Consider the following 18,057-nt stretch of genomic DNA (forward strand, 5'->3'; position numbering starts at 1 on the left):
TGGTCTTCAAGCCTCGTAAGATACAAAGTAAAACTTTTTCACACAGGCAGTGACTAAGGTAAACATTTTCTAACATTATGAAACCATAAATATTTTAATCAGCAAACATAATAACTTCTAAAATATAATGATAGCGTGCTCAAATGATTATTGGTGGGATTAAACATTGATAAAATTCCAGGCACAACTGTTTCAACACATTATACTATAAGCGATTAGGTCGTGCGGGTTGGGGCGCAAGTCCCAGTGCTCTCGGGTTCGATTCCCACCTGGGGCAGTTAAACATTCATTTTTCGGCGGTCCCGAAGAATGAATTTTGACCCTCCCACCTTGGTTAGTACGCGGCGGCAACCAAGGTAGCCGTCAAGGATTGGCAAAAAGGACCACTTGGCCCACTTACCGGACTTGTTCCCCCACCAAATACCAGTACTGTAAGTGATTAAATATTTAAATTAACTTCAATAAAAATGGAGGTTATTCTAACTCAAAGTTAATTTATATGTAGAACATAAATTAATAATCAGCAATATAAAAACAATGCCAAAACTTCAGTACGTAAAAATTTCAATTACTTTGTTTTGCGACCAAACGTCTCATTTCTTTCTTAATTTTTTTAATTATTCTTCCAATGTAACCATAGTAAACTATTCCTTATCCAAGCAAATCCCATTGAAATCACCGGGCAGTGGGAAAAAAATCTCTTGGGGGTTGTGTAATGATGGAGTATGGAGTCATTGCAATAATACACTTTACAACTGATATTGTTACGGTCATTAGGATAAACCAACTACGGTGGGTGGGATATCTGGTCAGAAAGGCCGAGGACCAAGTCACAAGGAAGGTACTCTATGAAAGATTTTAGATATTCGAAAATGGAGAGCAACAGAACAGTAGAGAGATGACAGGTGGTCGAAGTTGCAAGCGACCTTCCTCTCTCGTTGTGTCGTGGAGTGTACAGCCAGTTAGGGAGAAGAATAAAAAATATCAACCTTATTGAAGAAAGTTGTCATTATTCTGGGTTACATATTTCATTCAAAAATGTGATACAATTTTTTTACAATACAAAATTTGAAATTATGGAAAATGATGGAAATTAAAATTTTATCATAGTTTACATTTTTCCTGTACGTGTCTTTTAACACAAACAAAATAAGAATATATAATAATTGTGATGAAAAAGGTTGATTGGGTTCGTTAAGTCAAATAGGATGTATCTCCGATGACAATAGTCATCATCTTATGATAAATCTTACATAAAAGAAAAGGTAACAACGTCGGTCAAACAAACATTCGTATTTTTTTTTTTTAATTTAAAAGTTTTGAATAATGATATAAAAACAACAAATACATTTTTCCCTCTGTCTTATTCGTAAATAGATGAGATGTGTGCGGATTAGAACACAGATCGGCTGCCATTGGGAAATAAAAGAGAGATAATTAAGTTTATTTTTCACCATTATGGGGAAGATTACCACCGTTGATGCGAATTTTCAAAATTATTGGTTTTATATGAATTTTATGAATTAAAAGAGATATGGCGGATGGTGAAAAAAAAACACCTTCTAGAAATAATAAATTTGGATTTACAAATGAGAATAATGATAACAAAAAAAAATCGAAAAATATTTTTCATAGATAAACATATTATTAACCTTAAAATTAAATATGAACAATGACTTCAAGAATAGTTAATTTATGAAACCTCAATTTGTAGGCAATGGTTTAACAAGGTCTGATAAGCCGCTACTCCTCGAAATAAGATATACCTCATTACACAATCTTCAATAATTAAAACTCGGTTATTTGAATAGTACCCAAACGAGGTTGTTCAACTGAAATGCTCAAATATATACATTAAGATTATCTGTAAAAAATTCTAACTGCTATTACCCATCTTGCTGATAGGAACAACTTTTGATCATTAGAACATTTGAATATAATTATTTCTGTCCTAAAATGAATTCTTAAAGAAAATTTAATAAACAGATTGAACAGGATGAAGATAATGTACTAAGATAATAATGGATTAAAATAATAGACTTCATGAACAGCTTCATCTTAAAGAACATAAAATCAGTAAATAAAATTGCATTAAAAAAAAATTTTTTTTGACGGATCAGTAACCTAGAAGAAAATATCTGTGTGCACAAACTCTTTACCCGACAATTATAAGCAAAAAAAAATAAAATGCACCAAACATTTATTTAAAGCTCTCACGCCACACTACTATTTTCGGGTTCGAATACAGTCAGGTTTGTGTTTTTATCACCTTCCTGGTCATTTCTTACATACTGGGGGAGGTTGGGGTTTATTAACTTTTATTTTCTCGTGGTCGCACGAAACGAAAACTTGACCCCCTACTATGGTTATAATAAGTTGGATACCTCCACCCTCGTAGGGGGCCAGGAAAGGGGTCATAAAAATGATAGAGATGTCAGATTTGACATAGCCTGTTCTATTTTTATGTTATTTCAAAGGATGTTTTTGAGAATTATTGTACATCAATGAAAAGTAAATCTAATATATTCTACATTTTTTTAAATTAAAATTTTGAAAATAAGATTATTTTGGATAAGTGGAATCTTGCGTTTTATATTTCAGCTGGAAGGAGAATCACCTTTTTAATTAACTCTTAGCGAATGAATAGCAAGTGCAGCATGATAAAAATCAGAAAAAAAATCACTTACCTTGTTTGTTTTTTAACACACACATAACCGCAATACTTACTCTGACTATTTAGAAATATTACTCTAAAAAAAACTTTCACTAAAACCACTCTCTATCTCTCGATGAGTCCCACTACATACACTTGTCACCACACTTCTGTTCTTTACATATACAGAACGAAACAAAAAAACAGCCGACATAACGACATAAAAAATACAATCTTGGCTTGTGCGCGGAGATGAGTATACTCCGGCGTTCTACGGTGTTCCTGATGTGGGAAATTTTAATTGTTCAATGTGGATTTTTATTATCTTTTTAAGTTCGTTAACACTCTTTATTGTAACCACATTGTGTTCTCTATAACAATCACCCGGAATGGACCCTCGTATCGCTGTAACTCCTAGCTCCGGTTGCTCCCCACATGGTGGCAGACAATTGTCCTGATTTTAATCTCCTCGAATTTTAATGTCTCGAAGATTTAAATCATGGCGAGCTACCCGTTTTCCCCTCACTATCCACTCCTTGACTTTTTGCCATACTTTGCTTACCCACCAGCGTCCCCTAAGCCCAAAAAAGATTTCGAAGGGAGGGGGAATCCCGTTATATCCCTATCATTCTATCTAACTAATAGACCATTAAATGATCACCAAGGGTGCGGTGCAGTCTCTCTATTCCTCCTCTGCTTCATTCCGGGATGACCCGCCGTGTTTAGGTGCTACTCCACGCCTAGCGCTCTCATTTCGTCCCGGATCGCACTATTGTGAAATTTCCTCCCTGCATCTGATGAGATAATGTCGGGAAGACCATAGCACTGCAACCATTGTCTCAACGCTTCCAGTACCGCGTTTGTTGATTTGTCCTTAACCAGATGAGACACTTTACTGAAGAGGTCCACGGCCGTTATCCATTTATAACCCTTCCCGGAGAAGGTGTTCATTTGGAGGTCTGTAAGAGGTTTGACAGGAGTGGACGTTTCTTCCTTCATCACTTTTGGTGATGCCTGTCATATTTTATGGTAAGACATACGTCACAGATGATCAACCTCGGCTGGTCGTTGATTATTTAATCGATTTTGTCCATTCCCACGGGTCTCCCCTAGATTGAACTACTGTCTTCATGAGGCGTCTCCTTCGCCGTGCTCCTGACTATTCCGAGTTTCCTCTTCACATAGCGTCCACTCTCTCCGGAACTGCCTCTCATCTCCCCGAAGGCGTTTACCAATAGCGCTCGAAATAGCCAATCAGCCGCTTCATTTTCTTTCTCCGGTTTGTAAACTACGTATTTCGATATTGTACTAATGCAGGACCTCTTTCCAACGGGTAACTCTCGCAGAAGACTCTTTTAATTTACCTACTCATTGGAGAGGGCGGTGGCCAGTCTGTACCCTGAATTTTCTTCAGAATACGTAGGGTCGAAAATGATCTACGGCCCAAACTATCCCAAACAATTTCCTCTCCAGCTCCCATTCCTCGTTTCAGCATCCGTAAGGCGTCTGCTTGCATAAGCTGCTGGGCGCTCCGATCCTTCCCCCTCCAGAGATAACACAGCACCAACCTTTCCTGGGACAATTTCAACCTAAATTGTCGAATTCTCTGAAAGACGTTCACCAGATGCCTTAATCTTCCTCTTCCAACTTGTTAACACGATAAGATCGTCCATGTAGAACTAACACATGAATTCGTCTAAGCCTCGTAGAAATTCGTCCATCAAGCGCAGGAAAGTGATTGGGACGTTTTTCAACCCGAACTCATATTAATTATTATATGAATTATATGAATTCATATTAACCTCTATCGAATGTGAAGACAGTTTTGTATTAAATATTGCAGTAATATTTTTCGTCTACTTATCGTTGAGCTTTCTATAGCCTATTTATGACCTGATATTTTGTCGAAGTTTCTCCTGAGCCCTGTTTCATAATTAACTACAAACTAATACTATTAGTCTTGAAGATTTATCTTAATTCAATTACACAGACTTGTACAATAGTAACTTGTACTTTAGTATTTTTTAATTCCTGTAATGTCACTAATAGTCATCCCTATCATGAAAAAATAAGTATTAGTATTATTACCACAATAGTTTCCACACTTGTACTATGAACTAATACTATTAGCTTTCATTATGAAACAGGGCCCAGGTAGACTCTTCTTCTTCACAGCCCACAAAGAGCTATTGTACTGCGAGTTACTATCCACTATATTATTATTATTATTATATGACTTGTGCCTTTAAACTTTCTAATTCTTTCCGAAAGTGTTTTCGGAGAGTCTGTGGGTATCTCCTTTCTTTTACGTACGTAACCATGTTTCGCTTTAATGGAATTTCATGGACTGTTTTACCCGTCTTCCCCAATCTATGTACCTGCCTGAAGAATATATCCGAGTATTCCCCCATTATTACATACCTCCAATTACTCGCCTTGTTAACCGCCCCAACTCGCAGAGTCCCTCCCCTCACAAGTTGTAGAATACATTTTTTCTGTCACAACTGAATATCTCATTGGTTCCTCACATTCCTTATTCGCGCTGGGGACACCAACCACCAATTGGCCCAAGTCTATAATGACTTCCCCTTCCACCCTACAGGGTCCACTCAGGCTGATTAATTTACAATTACATACCTGAACATTGGGTTGGGTTGTCCTCTCTCCGTATCTCAGCTTCAGAATTCCCGGCTTTCGGCACCACTTATGTGTAGTCGGATAAAACAATAAAAAAAAAAGGAAAAAAGGGGCACTGAAATGACTCACTAACTATCTGGAATAACACTGCTTTATTTCTCCTCTTAATCTCTCTTATATAAATTTTACGTGTTTGTTTACGAGGAGACTTAGGATTCCGGCTGATACTGTGCCCGGTCAACCCGTAACTTATACATACACACATATATGTATAAGTAATCGAGTGTACCATTTTGTGGATTCCGAGAAAATGTTTACAAAATACAATAAATATTTATTTATAAAGGATACCTCAGCCTATATGAATATTTCATAGACATTTGGGTGATGTAAGATGTAGTTGTAAGACTTTAAAACGAAGCTAACTGGGGTGTAAGTTCAATCTGAAGAAATGAAATTTCAGTACTTAATTACATCTCTCTATTGGGATATGCATTACCAATCCAATTTCTACCTTTGAGAATTCCACTGTTATACTAGTAACCAGCGTTGGGGTCTCAAAACTGAACAGTCAGTAGTCTCCTGTCCGTTCAGACCATATTATCGTCACTTCCCCAGGGTGAGAATAGTTTGAGATTATTTTATTAATAAGTCTTAACGAAGGGTTGGTAATATTAAATTAAAAATTGTAATCTATGGAAATCATAGGCCAATGGATCATCATTTTGAAAACATTTTTTTAATATTTTAAAACCTTCGGCTGATTCTGAATCGCTATCCAATTGTAACGACCTAGTAATATTTCCACAGCCCTAGTCACTTCATTACCTTCGTTGCATGCTGGTACTATCCATCAAATCAAGGTGCAGTTTCCTATCTATCATAAATAACCTGACTTTTCATATCAGTCCATCGTCAGGAAGATATGATACAGACCGTCCGAAACTCAAGTAAGTAAAACCTATAAAAATACATTAATGAAAATATTGTATTTTGTAGCAAGATAGTCCAGGGCCCTGTTTCATAATGAAAGCTAATAGTATTAGTTCATAGTACAAGTGTAGAAACTAGTGCGGTAATTGCACTAATACCTATTTTTTTCATGATAGGGATGACTATTACTGATATTACAGGAATTAAAATCTACTGAAGTACAAGTTACTATTATACAAGTCTGTGTAATTGAATTAAGATAAATCTACAAGACTAATAGTATTAGTTTGTACTTTATTATGAAATAGGGCCCTGGTGGCGGTCATTAAAGGTATGAAAATAGTAAAAGAAAACTATTTATTATTTTCCAATATTAATGAAAACAAGTTGAAAAGATATTTTATTTATTTTCATACAATTTAAACTTGTTTAACTATTGGCATTATTTTCGAGCTAGACTGAAAATGACAAAATTTAAAAAAATTATAAAACTTCAGAAAACAAAAAATCTAAAATTCAAATAAAAAAATAAATAAAAAAGCAATGCTATAAGTGTGAATAAATCACCAACATTACATGTAAAATTTAAAAAACAAATTAATTACTAAATTTTACAGAATAGTTTACTTTTAGAGTATGGGGGGCCAACTCCATAGCGATTCTTAAGTATCCCATGGTAACTATGATGTTTGCCTTCGAATTAGATTTTACATATACCTAATCCTTGCGCTTTCTTAAAAACGGTTTGTTTTAGGCTTTAAAACACAGGGCCTCGTACTGGGTAAGTAATAGTACAAGAGCCTGTCGAAAAAAGATAACAGTGATCTCACCACAATTTTCGAATTAATTAATGTGAACTACTTATAGTTAGGAATCAAAATTGATGAATCTGCCAATCTAGATTAAAGGGAGTTTGAAAATGGCGGGCGTTCCAACAACTCAAAAAATTCATAACTCTTGGATCTTGACACATTTGAAACCAGGGTTATTAATGACACAAAAGAAACCTGTCTGTCAAGCAAGTGTAGTGCCGCGCGTTGTGCAGACGCGTTTCAAAATTCAACTTTATGAACTCAAAAATGCAATTACTTGATACATCTTGGTTTTTGACTCATTTAAAACTAGGTTCAGTACCAACATAAAAGAAACCAGTCTGCCAAGCTAGTGCTGTGCCACGCGTTCTGCTGACGCCTTCCAAAATTCAACTTTAAACACCCAAAAATGCAGTTATTTCATACCTCTTGGTTCTTGACTTATCTGAAACTGGGGATGGTACAGTCACAGAAGAAATATGTCTGCCAAGCTAGTGTAGTGCCGCGCGTTGTGCAGAGGGGTTTAAAAATTCAACTTTAAAAACTCAAAAATGCAGTTATTTCATACCTCTTGGTTTTTTAATCATTTGAAACTAGGGTTATTATGACACAAAATAAACCTGTCTGGCAATTTAGTGTTGTGCCTAGTAGTAGATTTTCATGGTATTAGCACAATAAATTCACAAAATACCGATTTCTCGTTTTTCTGAAAAAAATGTTTTGTTTATGACAGCTGTATCTCCGGAACTATTAGATCTAAAGGTGGCTATTAGGCCTTAAATTAAAGCTCATTTAACGTCCTGAATCAAAGTTTTTTTCGAAGGAGAAGTAGTTTTCATGGTATTAGCAAAATAAATTCACAAAATGTCAAATTCTCGTTTTTCTGACAGAGTTTTGCTTATGACGACTATATCTTAGGAACTATTAGATGTTCCATGTGTAGAGGAAAGATATGTAAAAATATAAATGAAATGAAATCTATTGTTTTTTTATTATTATGCTTAAGATTAAGTAGAAATTTCATGTCAGCCATTTATGAAAATGAATGGTATGGAAGCATCTTCAATCCCTCCTTCTAAGCAGGTTCCTTTAGAAAAAATAAAAATATAATTTTTGTTAGAAGAATTTATGGTTGGAAATTTTGTGAAGAGGACATTTACAACTAAATCTGGTATTATGGGATATGTATTTCTGATAAACATAGATATTTTAGCTAACAGTAAAGGGAAAGAGCGTGAGGACGTTGGAAAGGTTGGAGAGTAAAAGTAGCCTTCGGATAACGAGTCTGATGAGTCTAAAGAGGATTTCTAAAAACTATCTGCATCAGCTTAATTTATAGTTAAACAAGAAGAATAACTAAAGTTAGCACCGACTTGTACACATTTACCAAATTTTAAATGGTATTGATATATTTAATTTTTATTTTTTGTCCTTTTTTCCTGTTTCAAATAATTTTAATTTCATATGGGCAATTATCTAATAACGTGTAAAAATATATTTTTAAAAAATAATGAAATAGGCTAGAGATATCTTTCCGGATATAATACAAATTTTGAAAGTTGAATTTTGTATTTCGTCAGCACAAGCTTGGAAGACAGATTTCTACTTGTTTCAGTACCAACTCAATTAAAGAAATTTAAGATGGGTAAAAATTTAATAAATAGAAAAGAAGATATAAATAACTAACCGAAAAAAATTCAAGTCTCCAAAGTTGAATTTTGGAACGCGTCTGCACAACGCGAGGCACAGCACTAGTTTGGCAGACAAGTTTCTTTTCTGTCTATACCAACCCTAGTTTTATATGACTCAAGAAACCAGAAGTATGAAATAACTGCAGTTTTTGTATTTTTGTTGCGGTTTGGAACGGCATCCATTTTTAAATTCCTCTGAACTGGATAGACACACTCGGCAATTTTTACTCCCTAATGTATGTAGTTTACATTAATGAATTCGAAAATGGGGGTGAAATAACTGCCTTTCTTTCCTCTATTGCTCTAGTTCTAGGATATCCATGTCAAGACTTATAAAGGCCAATTCAAGCCCTATAGATTCACAGTCTAAAATGTTAAATGCATAAGAGCTCCTAGCGGATTTTTTAACCTTTCCTTCCAAAACATCATGTTATTGTTTTCTTTTAAGTTGCGGTTAAAATAATTTATTAGAAAATGCCTAAATTGAGCGAAAAGTGGAAGTTGTGTAAAAGTTTGGCTTCTGAGTATCTTGTTAATCTTTTAACCTGTGAAGAAGAGAATCAAGATGAGTAAATTGACAACTGCCAATAATTATTACATTATTATTATTGTCATCCATTGCTTTATTAGTTATAAAAACACCAAAAACAATACTAACACAATAAAAACACAAACTACGAGCAAGGAACCTAATACGACAACAAATAAAATGGTGACGAGCTCAGCTGATCTGTTGCGTGACGTAATTCTCTATTTAACAGACCTAGTAACAGACATGCTATATCAGTTCAGTGTCAAAAGTCGTGATTTGAGGATCTATTGGCTCTACCTGCTTCAATAGGATAAAGAGATAAGATTTTTATTTAAGTGTAACAATGTTATTCTTATTATATAAGTTGATTTAGTTTATTAAATACGAAAGGGGAGTTAATATTTTTAGTTTTATTTTGTGTGATTCCTTTATTATGTAAGTTCTATAGAAATTTAGCTTTTTTCTTGATTAAATGTGATTTATTTGTGATGGGAGGGGGAAGTTCCCTCCAGATATAGAATTAAATCATGATCAAATAATTAAAAGCATAATGCAGATAAAATAGTTGAAGAAATAAACAATGATCCCGAACTTGATTCGAGCAAAATAAATAGTCAAATGAATACAACTTGGGGAAAAACAATATTAAAAAAGGGAGATTTTATGAACGATCAGATTTACCTTACTATTTATTGGAAAGATCCTCAGAAGGAGCAGGATTTGACGTTTGCACCCAATGTCAATTGGGAAATGACTACATAAATCGTGCCCAGAAATGTACAATAATATTTTAAGCATTAGTAAAATAGGTAGGAACCGAGTTAAAGTAGAAACCTGACAAAAAGAACAAGCTAACACTTTAGTAATGTCCGAATACTTAAAAAAAAAAAAAAAATTAACGTTTATATACCTAGTTTTTCTTTGGAAAAAAACTTGGGAGTTATTAAAGATGTAGAATTAACAGAACCGGAAATGTTTGATAATTTAAAAAAATTGAGTCCCCAAAAATAAAAAATACGGGAAAAACATGGAATTAAGGGAAAATATTATTAGAGAATTTTCGGTTCCTTTGTTGCCCATTCAACTAATCATAGAAAATCCGTATAGAAATAGAATGTATAAAGATGAGGTTACTGCCTTAAGAAAAGAAGATAAAATAAATATACTAACGGATACAATCCTCGTGGCAGTGAATACCGTTTCACAAGTTACTGACGATGCAATAAAAAATATGATAAAAGACAAAACTCAAGATTTATCCATAGCAATATAACTAAGCAGACAAGTAATTAATATTAAATAATTATGTCAAATTCTATTAGAGTTAGATAAAATCCAATATAAAAATATAAATATAACCGTATGAATCACAAAAATATAATTGAGCCATTAACATTATTTCAATGGAATGCCAAAAATAGTCTGGAATTCTTTTTATTTTCAGAAAAAATCGATATCGCCTTAATCTCAGAAACTTGGTTTAAACCGGGTAAATATGTCAATTTCCCAGGTTATAATATCGTTAGATCTGATAGAAGTGACGGTTATGCAGGTATAGCAATTTTAATTAAATCAAAATACAACTTTAATCAAATTTTCAATTTTCATAAAATCTCTAATATTGACACATTTGCTGCAAGCATATCCATACACAAAAAATACGAATCAAATGTTTTGTTTTATCCTTCTCCTCAAAGCAGGGAAATAAAGCGACAAAAGATAATTGGGAAAATCTTTTTAATAGTTTTCAACATCTCATAATTATAGGTGGGGATGCAAACGCTCACTGTTATCAGTGGGGATGTGATTTATGCGATAAGATGGGAAAAAATTTAATTACGGTAATTGAAAAAACTAATCTTATTCTATTGAACGACAGTTCTCTAACCCTTATAAACAATATTCGACAGAAAAGAAACATTGCATTGGATATAACATTAAACATTGCCAACAGCTCAGTATAGTAAAGTTCATGATAATTCTTTAGGTTTCAATCATCTCCCCATAGTAATGAAAATTCAGTATAAACATGACGAAACTCAAGAGAAATATAAAACTACAAAAAAATGGCAAATTGAATCCGCATATTGGTCAAAATTTGAATGAATTTCACAAGAAAACACTACATTACTCCAAGAAAATCCTAGGTATGAGGACTTTATTGAATTTCTTAATAATATATGTAAACCTACAATTCCCGTATATAGCACCTTTTTCAATCAAAAATACAGCGGAGGTTGGTGGGATAGCGAATGTGGACAATTTATTAATCGAAGAAAAGTTGCGTTTAGAGAATATAAAAATAATCCTACAACCAATAACCTGATAAAATATCAAATGTCAGATGCAGAATTCAAAAGGGTCACTAAAAATAAACAAAGAGTCATGGCGATCGTTCACTGCCAGTATCAATAAAAGTAATCCAAACAAAGATATACGGAATAAATCAGCTATTCTAAAAAATCGATATTCGCAAATAGAGTGGGCACCATCATTGGGGACTTGTGCGAGGAGTTTTTAGACATTTTAACCCCATCTATAGTGGTTCCGCAAATTACACACGTAAAGGATATTTTACATTCAATAAAAAATGCTAACAGCTCCCCTAGTAAAGACAATATTCAATATATAATGTTAAAGATAAAATCCAGAAGCTTAACCCGAATTTTGAAAAACAGCAGCAAATGTTTATAAACAAAGAACACAACATCATAATGCTGTGAAAGCTAGTTTTATAGCTAGTTCAAAATTGGTAAAGTCAACCTTCCTGCGCCACTTCCTCCCAAAGCTATAATAATCCTTACATATCTCTATAATTGTATCCTAAGAACAACCCACTTTCCTATCCTTTAGAAACATTCCATTATAATTCTCTTTCCAAAACCTGGAAAACCTCCTAATAATCCTGCTTCCTATAGACCAATCAGCCTATTTCCTATCCTTTAAAATTTTTTTTTGAAAAATCCTCCTTAAACGTATCCTGTCCATAGTTGAATCACAGAGTTTTCCCGTACATCAGTTTAGATTCCGTCCTAGGCACTCCACAGTTCAACAAGGCCTTAGAGTCGCTGACTATATCTCATCAGCTCTTGAAAAGAAAGAATACTGCTCGGGAGCTATAGCATGCTATATAGGGGATATAGCGCAAACCTTTGACCGGGTATGGCATTCCGGATTGCTTTTCAAGCTCAAATCCATATTACCCCAAACCTTATACCTTACCATCCGTTCCTACCCCTAGATCGTTCCTTTCGAGTTTGTAGTGATTCTGAGTACTCAAATCCCATGGAGGTAGGAGTTCCCGAAGGCAGTTTCCTGGGTCCTGTCCTCTACATCCTCTACACTGTTAACATTACCATTGACACGTTCCTGGCAACATTTCCCGATGATACAGCTATCCTATCCTCCCATCCCGATCCTGTAACAGCCTCATCCAATCTCCAAACACACCTCATCCTGATTGAGCAATGGTGCAATAAATGACGGATAAAAGTCAATGATTCGAAATGCACCCATGAGACTTTCCCTCTTCGCCGCAGCTTCTGTCCACCAGTTACTCTTCCAAAATATTCCTCTACCCAGATCCGACACAGTACGATACCTCGGATTCATATTGGACAAACGACTCACCTGGAACGAACACACTAAATTTAAAAGACAAGAACTCAAACAGACGAATCAGCCAAGTATAGCGACTGCTCAGCCTTATAGAACCTCTCATCTCACTAGAAAACAAACTACTAATTTAAAAGAATATACTCCGACCTATCTAGACCTACGGACTTGAACTTTGAGGAACAGCTAAGCCATCGAACATCAAACATATCCAATCCTTTCAATCCGAAATCCTTAGAACCATAGTTAATGCGCCCTATTACGTTTTCAACAGAACACTACACCATGGTCTACATATTCCTTTTGTCCTTGACCTCATACAAACCAAATTCTCAATATTCCATATAAGCCTTTCCAATCATCCTAATCCTTTGGTTCAAACCTTACCTAGTTCCACACATCCCTACAGCCCACCTAGAAGGTTGAAACGGCAGTGGCCAAGACACTTATTAAAATAAAAATGGACAATTGGAGTTCTGGCAATAGTCAGATTCTCCACTCAAGTTGAGTGTTTGCGGCTTTAGCGCACTTACTCAGCCTCCACTGACTCACTACCAGTGATGCGGCGAGAGGGATGCGCTGGGATCTTTCGAGCTCTGCTCTACCTGAGCTCTAGCTGATCTGCTCTGTGTAAATATTGTATCTTAGAGTGTAAATGTGACTAGAGACTATATTATTTTATCATTATGTTATTTTATTTATTTATTTTCCATACAGATAGTTTGATTATGTTCATTTTGTTTATTCTTCTATTTGTATATATTTTAAGAGTTTTTTTTTTTTTTTTTATTCATTTACTTATTTTATTTTATTTTAGTATGTATGAGATCATTCATCACTATTACCTATTGCCCAAAACTGTGTGAGAGATTGTAATATCTATCAATAAATAAAAAAGTATTTAAAAAAAAAATATGAAACATCCAAAACAAGGACAATTAGTAAATTATTTGTATAGCCATTTGAAACCGTTTTAGAACAAAATCCGCTTGTGGGAGGCACAAATGCTGTCTGGTAACAGTTAACATTCCACCACGCTCTCTGCGTATGGAGATATGGCTTATGCTCAATATGCTGAAGAACTTAAGTTACTGTAAGAGCAATTTTGGAATAGATTTAGCGATTTCAAAAACATGTTTCAATTTATTTGCTACTCCAACAAAAAGTAATGTACAAAATAAGCCAATACACTTGCAAATGAATTGATCGAGATTCAAGAAAACTCACTCCTAAAATCTAAATTCGAAGACGTAGAATTGTGCGATTTCTACAAAAAATACCTAGAAGAAGACCATTTTTCACAGTTTAGATTTGATGCGTTTGGAAGTACTTATAAATGCGAACAATTCTTTTCAATGATGAAAGTTAATAGATCAAACCATCGTACAATGTTGACTAACGATAATTTGGAAAATTCTTTACATCTTTGTACCAGTGGAATTAATCCAAACATGGATGGATTAGTTTCCCAAATTCAAGCTCAGGTGTCTCATTGATTTCGGTGTCGCTATTTAACTTTCGTAGTTTCTAATAATTTCAAATTTCACGTTTTAATTATTATTTTGTACCTATTTGTATCATTTCATTTTGTTATTTTAATAAATTGTATTATAATATCTTCGTATTATTTTATGTCCGATATCTAACTAAAAACTATGAACATTGGTTTTAAACACGGCCGGGAACGTATTTGCATTATAGTTTGCCCACATGTCAAAGGTTGCTCATACCTGTTCTACGTTATTATCTCTTGTTTTGTCTGTGTAAATATTTATATTATGAGGCCAATTTTCTGTAATTAAAGTTTTAATATAGGTGTTAATCATAATGGATGGTAACGAATTGATTTTATTGTTTATTATAATATTAATTATTTGAAATAACATATCATAGTTGAGTTTGTATAAAGGTAATTTAATACTGGAATACAAATTATCTGTTAGCTGTTGATATTTTAAAAAATATTGTATACAAGTGGAACATATTATTTTTTTTTCCAATATGTCGAAGTTAGAATAAGAATACACATCGATACTATTTTATTATAGCTTTTATAATTCTTAGCTATAACTTTAAAGAAAATTATATCAGCTAGTCTTCTATACTTTAAATATGTGATATCATGTGACGTCTATTGGAGTGGAGAGACATATTCGGATCTGCTCCTCCCCCCCCCCACACTAATTTGAACTAATCAGTTTTATTGTTCCCATTAATTTTTCAGCCCTTTCGAATATCCGTTATATGTTGGTTCCAATTTAATTTACGATCAAAACGTAGTTCTAGAAAACGCACAGAGGTGAAACATGGGAATCCCTGCTAGTACTACTTGATCTCCAAGAGGAAATGCATGTTCTCAACTGAAGGGACAAACTACAGATATAGCGACCGAGGTATTCATACCAGTAGCAAAAAGTAAACAGCTAAGGATATCACCCTGTAGCAGTCCAACCTCAGCATTTCTTGTGCCAATTGTACAATTGTTAATCTTCAATGATATTTTCCCGAGGATTTTAATATTTTTTAATTTTTGTGCTAGTCAGAGTATCGGAATTGAGTTGTATGCCTTCTCAATGTCTTAAAATAATCCAATTGTTTTTTTACCTTCAGAAAATGCTATATTTATGTCAGAGTGCAAGACCAATAAACTTCCCGTGCTCGACTTCCCTTTCCTAAAACCGTAATGAGATTCAGGTAATTTATTTTGCGATTCCAACCACCATTCCAGTCTATATTTATATATGTATATATGTAGACTATATTCATGAATGAAGCTGACCCAAATTATTAAGCAACCAAATATTTCAGATTATTTCATAAGATATTTCTGCCCACAGAACAAAAATGCTCAATCCGACTGCAGCAATTTTTTGCGTCCTTATTACTGCAGTTTATGGAGACAATGCAACCAAAATAAATGACACTGGACTAATAAGAACTGAGATCACATCTGGCCAACCTATTATTGCAGGTACCTATTCAAACTTTTATTGCATCAAAATAAGGTTCATATAAATAGTTTATATAACCAATAAACCTTAAAAATATATCAAATTTGTATTTACTCCATTTATGGCAACATATACAAAATTTATTCCATATTCTATATCAAATCACATAAATTGCTTTCAATTTTTATATGTTTATATATTTCTTAAAAATTTATTTATTGTAATTTACAGGTGTACAAAAAAATACAATAAGTAAATATGTGGAATGTTATAAATTCCCTTTAAATGGTTTGTTCTCTATACAAATAAATTAATTATAATTTACTTTTTATTTGATTAAATAATTATAATGAAATATTGAATTTTCAGAAATCAGAAGAATATTTAGAGTATTTGAAGTTTGCGATGTGTCTTGCCTAGGAAAAACCTGCGAGTGTTGCCATCTCGTACTCAATATGGTACCAGGTAAGAATATTAAAGCTATAACAACTTATTTGCATTGTATAGAAATTTAATACAATATTCCATAAAATTCACGAGATATAAGAAACAAAAAAAAAACTTTACTTATAATTATTGGGTCAAATGAAGAAGAGGCTGTGAAACTTTCAAGAACAGTAGATACAATTTTTTACACTAAAGTAGGTCAAAAAGCACAGACATCTTTTCTTGTCTTTTTTTAGGAGTAACTTAAATCCAATTACGGCGCACTAATACACGAAACCATAGTATGTGTTTACATTACTTTTACCCAAAGAGCTCTCGTCTGAAAAATTGTTAACATTTTATTTATTTATTTGAGGCAATCCAAAGTGATGTTTTCCTAGTCATCTACAGGTGACCAACCTATTCTAACCATGGTAGGGTTCAAGTTTTTCAAACTAAAAATTTAAATCCGGATCTAGATTTTCAAACTTTTATCAGAATGCTATTGACAATCCTAATAGGGATAGGGATCCAGCGCCTACAATTATCTTGAATGATCAAAACGGCACTCGACACAAGATATTCTGTAGATTACGCTACTGAAGTTCAAGTCAGCTTCTCCATTAAAGTCTTGAACGAAAGTGGTACTAGGCCTTTCACTTAGAAATACCTAGACATTGACCACCCTTAGCATCTGCTCTTAAATATTTTACCTTAGTTGAGTACAGGTTGCTTAATCTTTCAGCGTAACCTGTGTTAAGCATAAATGAACTAATTGTTTAACTAGATTGATTCAAGCACTTAGTGATAAATTATTGATCTCTCTTATAACTGTTACGATCATTCTGAATTCCAACATGGATTTTCATTAGGTAGAAAAAATAATCGGAAAGTGAGATAATTTAATAATGCCATCACATGTAATTTGCTTACTTGTTTAAACAGGAAACGTCCACATATTTTAATGTTTCTTTACAATTATAGGGTATAAATAACAACAATCATGGTCAACAATAAGAATAATAATTAATCATTGCTATCTTCTAAATTTGAACAAACGATAAATGAACTAGCTCCCTAGATGCTGAATATAAAGAGCGTACAGCTGAAGATAAAATATGTATAAACTATACATTCAATAAGTAACAAATTTTATTATCTTACAAATAACTAAAAAAGTATCACGATCTTATTACATTATGATTATGTGTTACTATTCATTATTATCACTCAATAAGTAATTATAGCTTTCTTTTATTGCAGTTTGCGGTGTTTTATACATAGACCCGAAAACGATGACAGCTGAGATAAGTTTTATAGTAACTGGCCGCAAGACCATCTCAGCACGTATCCCAAGTAAGGAAATGTTTCACTTATCTAGTAGTATTTACTTATTAATTTTTCTTTAGGTGGAGTTTCTACATCTACAATTATTTTTTTAATTTTATACGGGTTATGCACACATACCCATCAAATAATAGTCTACATTGTCAAAATGATACAGTAACCTTAAAAAAAGAAGAATGAAAAAAGTAACAAAAACCTCCAAAAGTATAAGTAATTGAGAATTATTCGTAAAATGATAAATTATAAATAGTAAGCAAGACATAATCTATTTTAGAAATGCAGTATGTGTATGTATATAAAGAGATGTACCGAACCCAATAAAGTTAGTATGTTACAGAAGTTCACACGTGTTACATCTTATTCCTTCTTCTCTTTTTTGACATTTGACTTTCGCCGATACTTAACTGGTGCCGAAACACGGGAACTTTAGATACCGGATTAATTTTCAGTCTAATAGAAA

At 33.5% G+C, this 18,057-nt stretch overlaps 1 long non-coding RNA gene across 3 annotated transcripts; it reads left to right on the forward strand.

The window, feature by feature from the left end:
• LOC106685429 (uncharacterized) lies at window positions 1-17,606 on the forward strand. Of its 3 annotated transcripts, none has more exons than XR_010844413.1 (4): window positions 1-58; window positions 15,711-15,844; window positions 16,194-16,289; window positions 17,514-17,606. It is a non-coding gene; the product is annotated as an uncharacterized lncRNA (long non-coding RNA). The 3 variants fall into 3 exon arrangements; XR_010844415.1 differs by lacking the exon at window positions 1-58 and adding an exon at window positions 9,522-9,595; XR_010844414.1 differs by lacking the exon at window positions 1-58 and adding an exon at window positions 9,615-11,405.
• Window positions 17,607-18,057: the final 451 nt, after the last annotated feature.

Source organism: Halyomorpha halys, unplaced genomic scaffold (assembly GCF_000696795.3).
Source record: "Halyomorpha halys isolate HHAL.00 unplaced genomic scaffold, Hhal_1.1 Scaffold692.1, whole genome shotgun sequence".
Classification (NCBI taxonomy): Eukaryota; Metazoa; Arthropoda; class Insecta; order Hemiptera; family Pentatomidae; genus Halyomorpha; species Halyomorpha halys.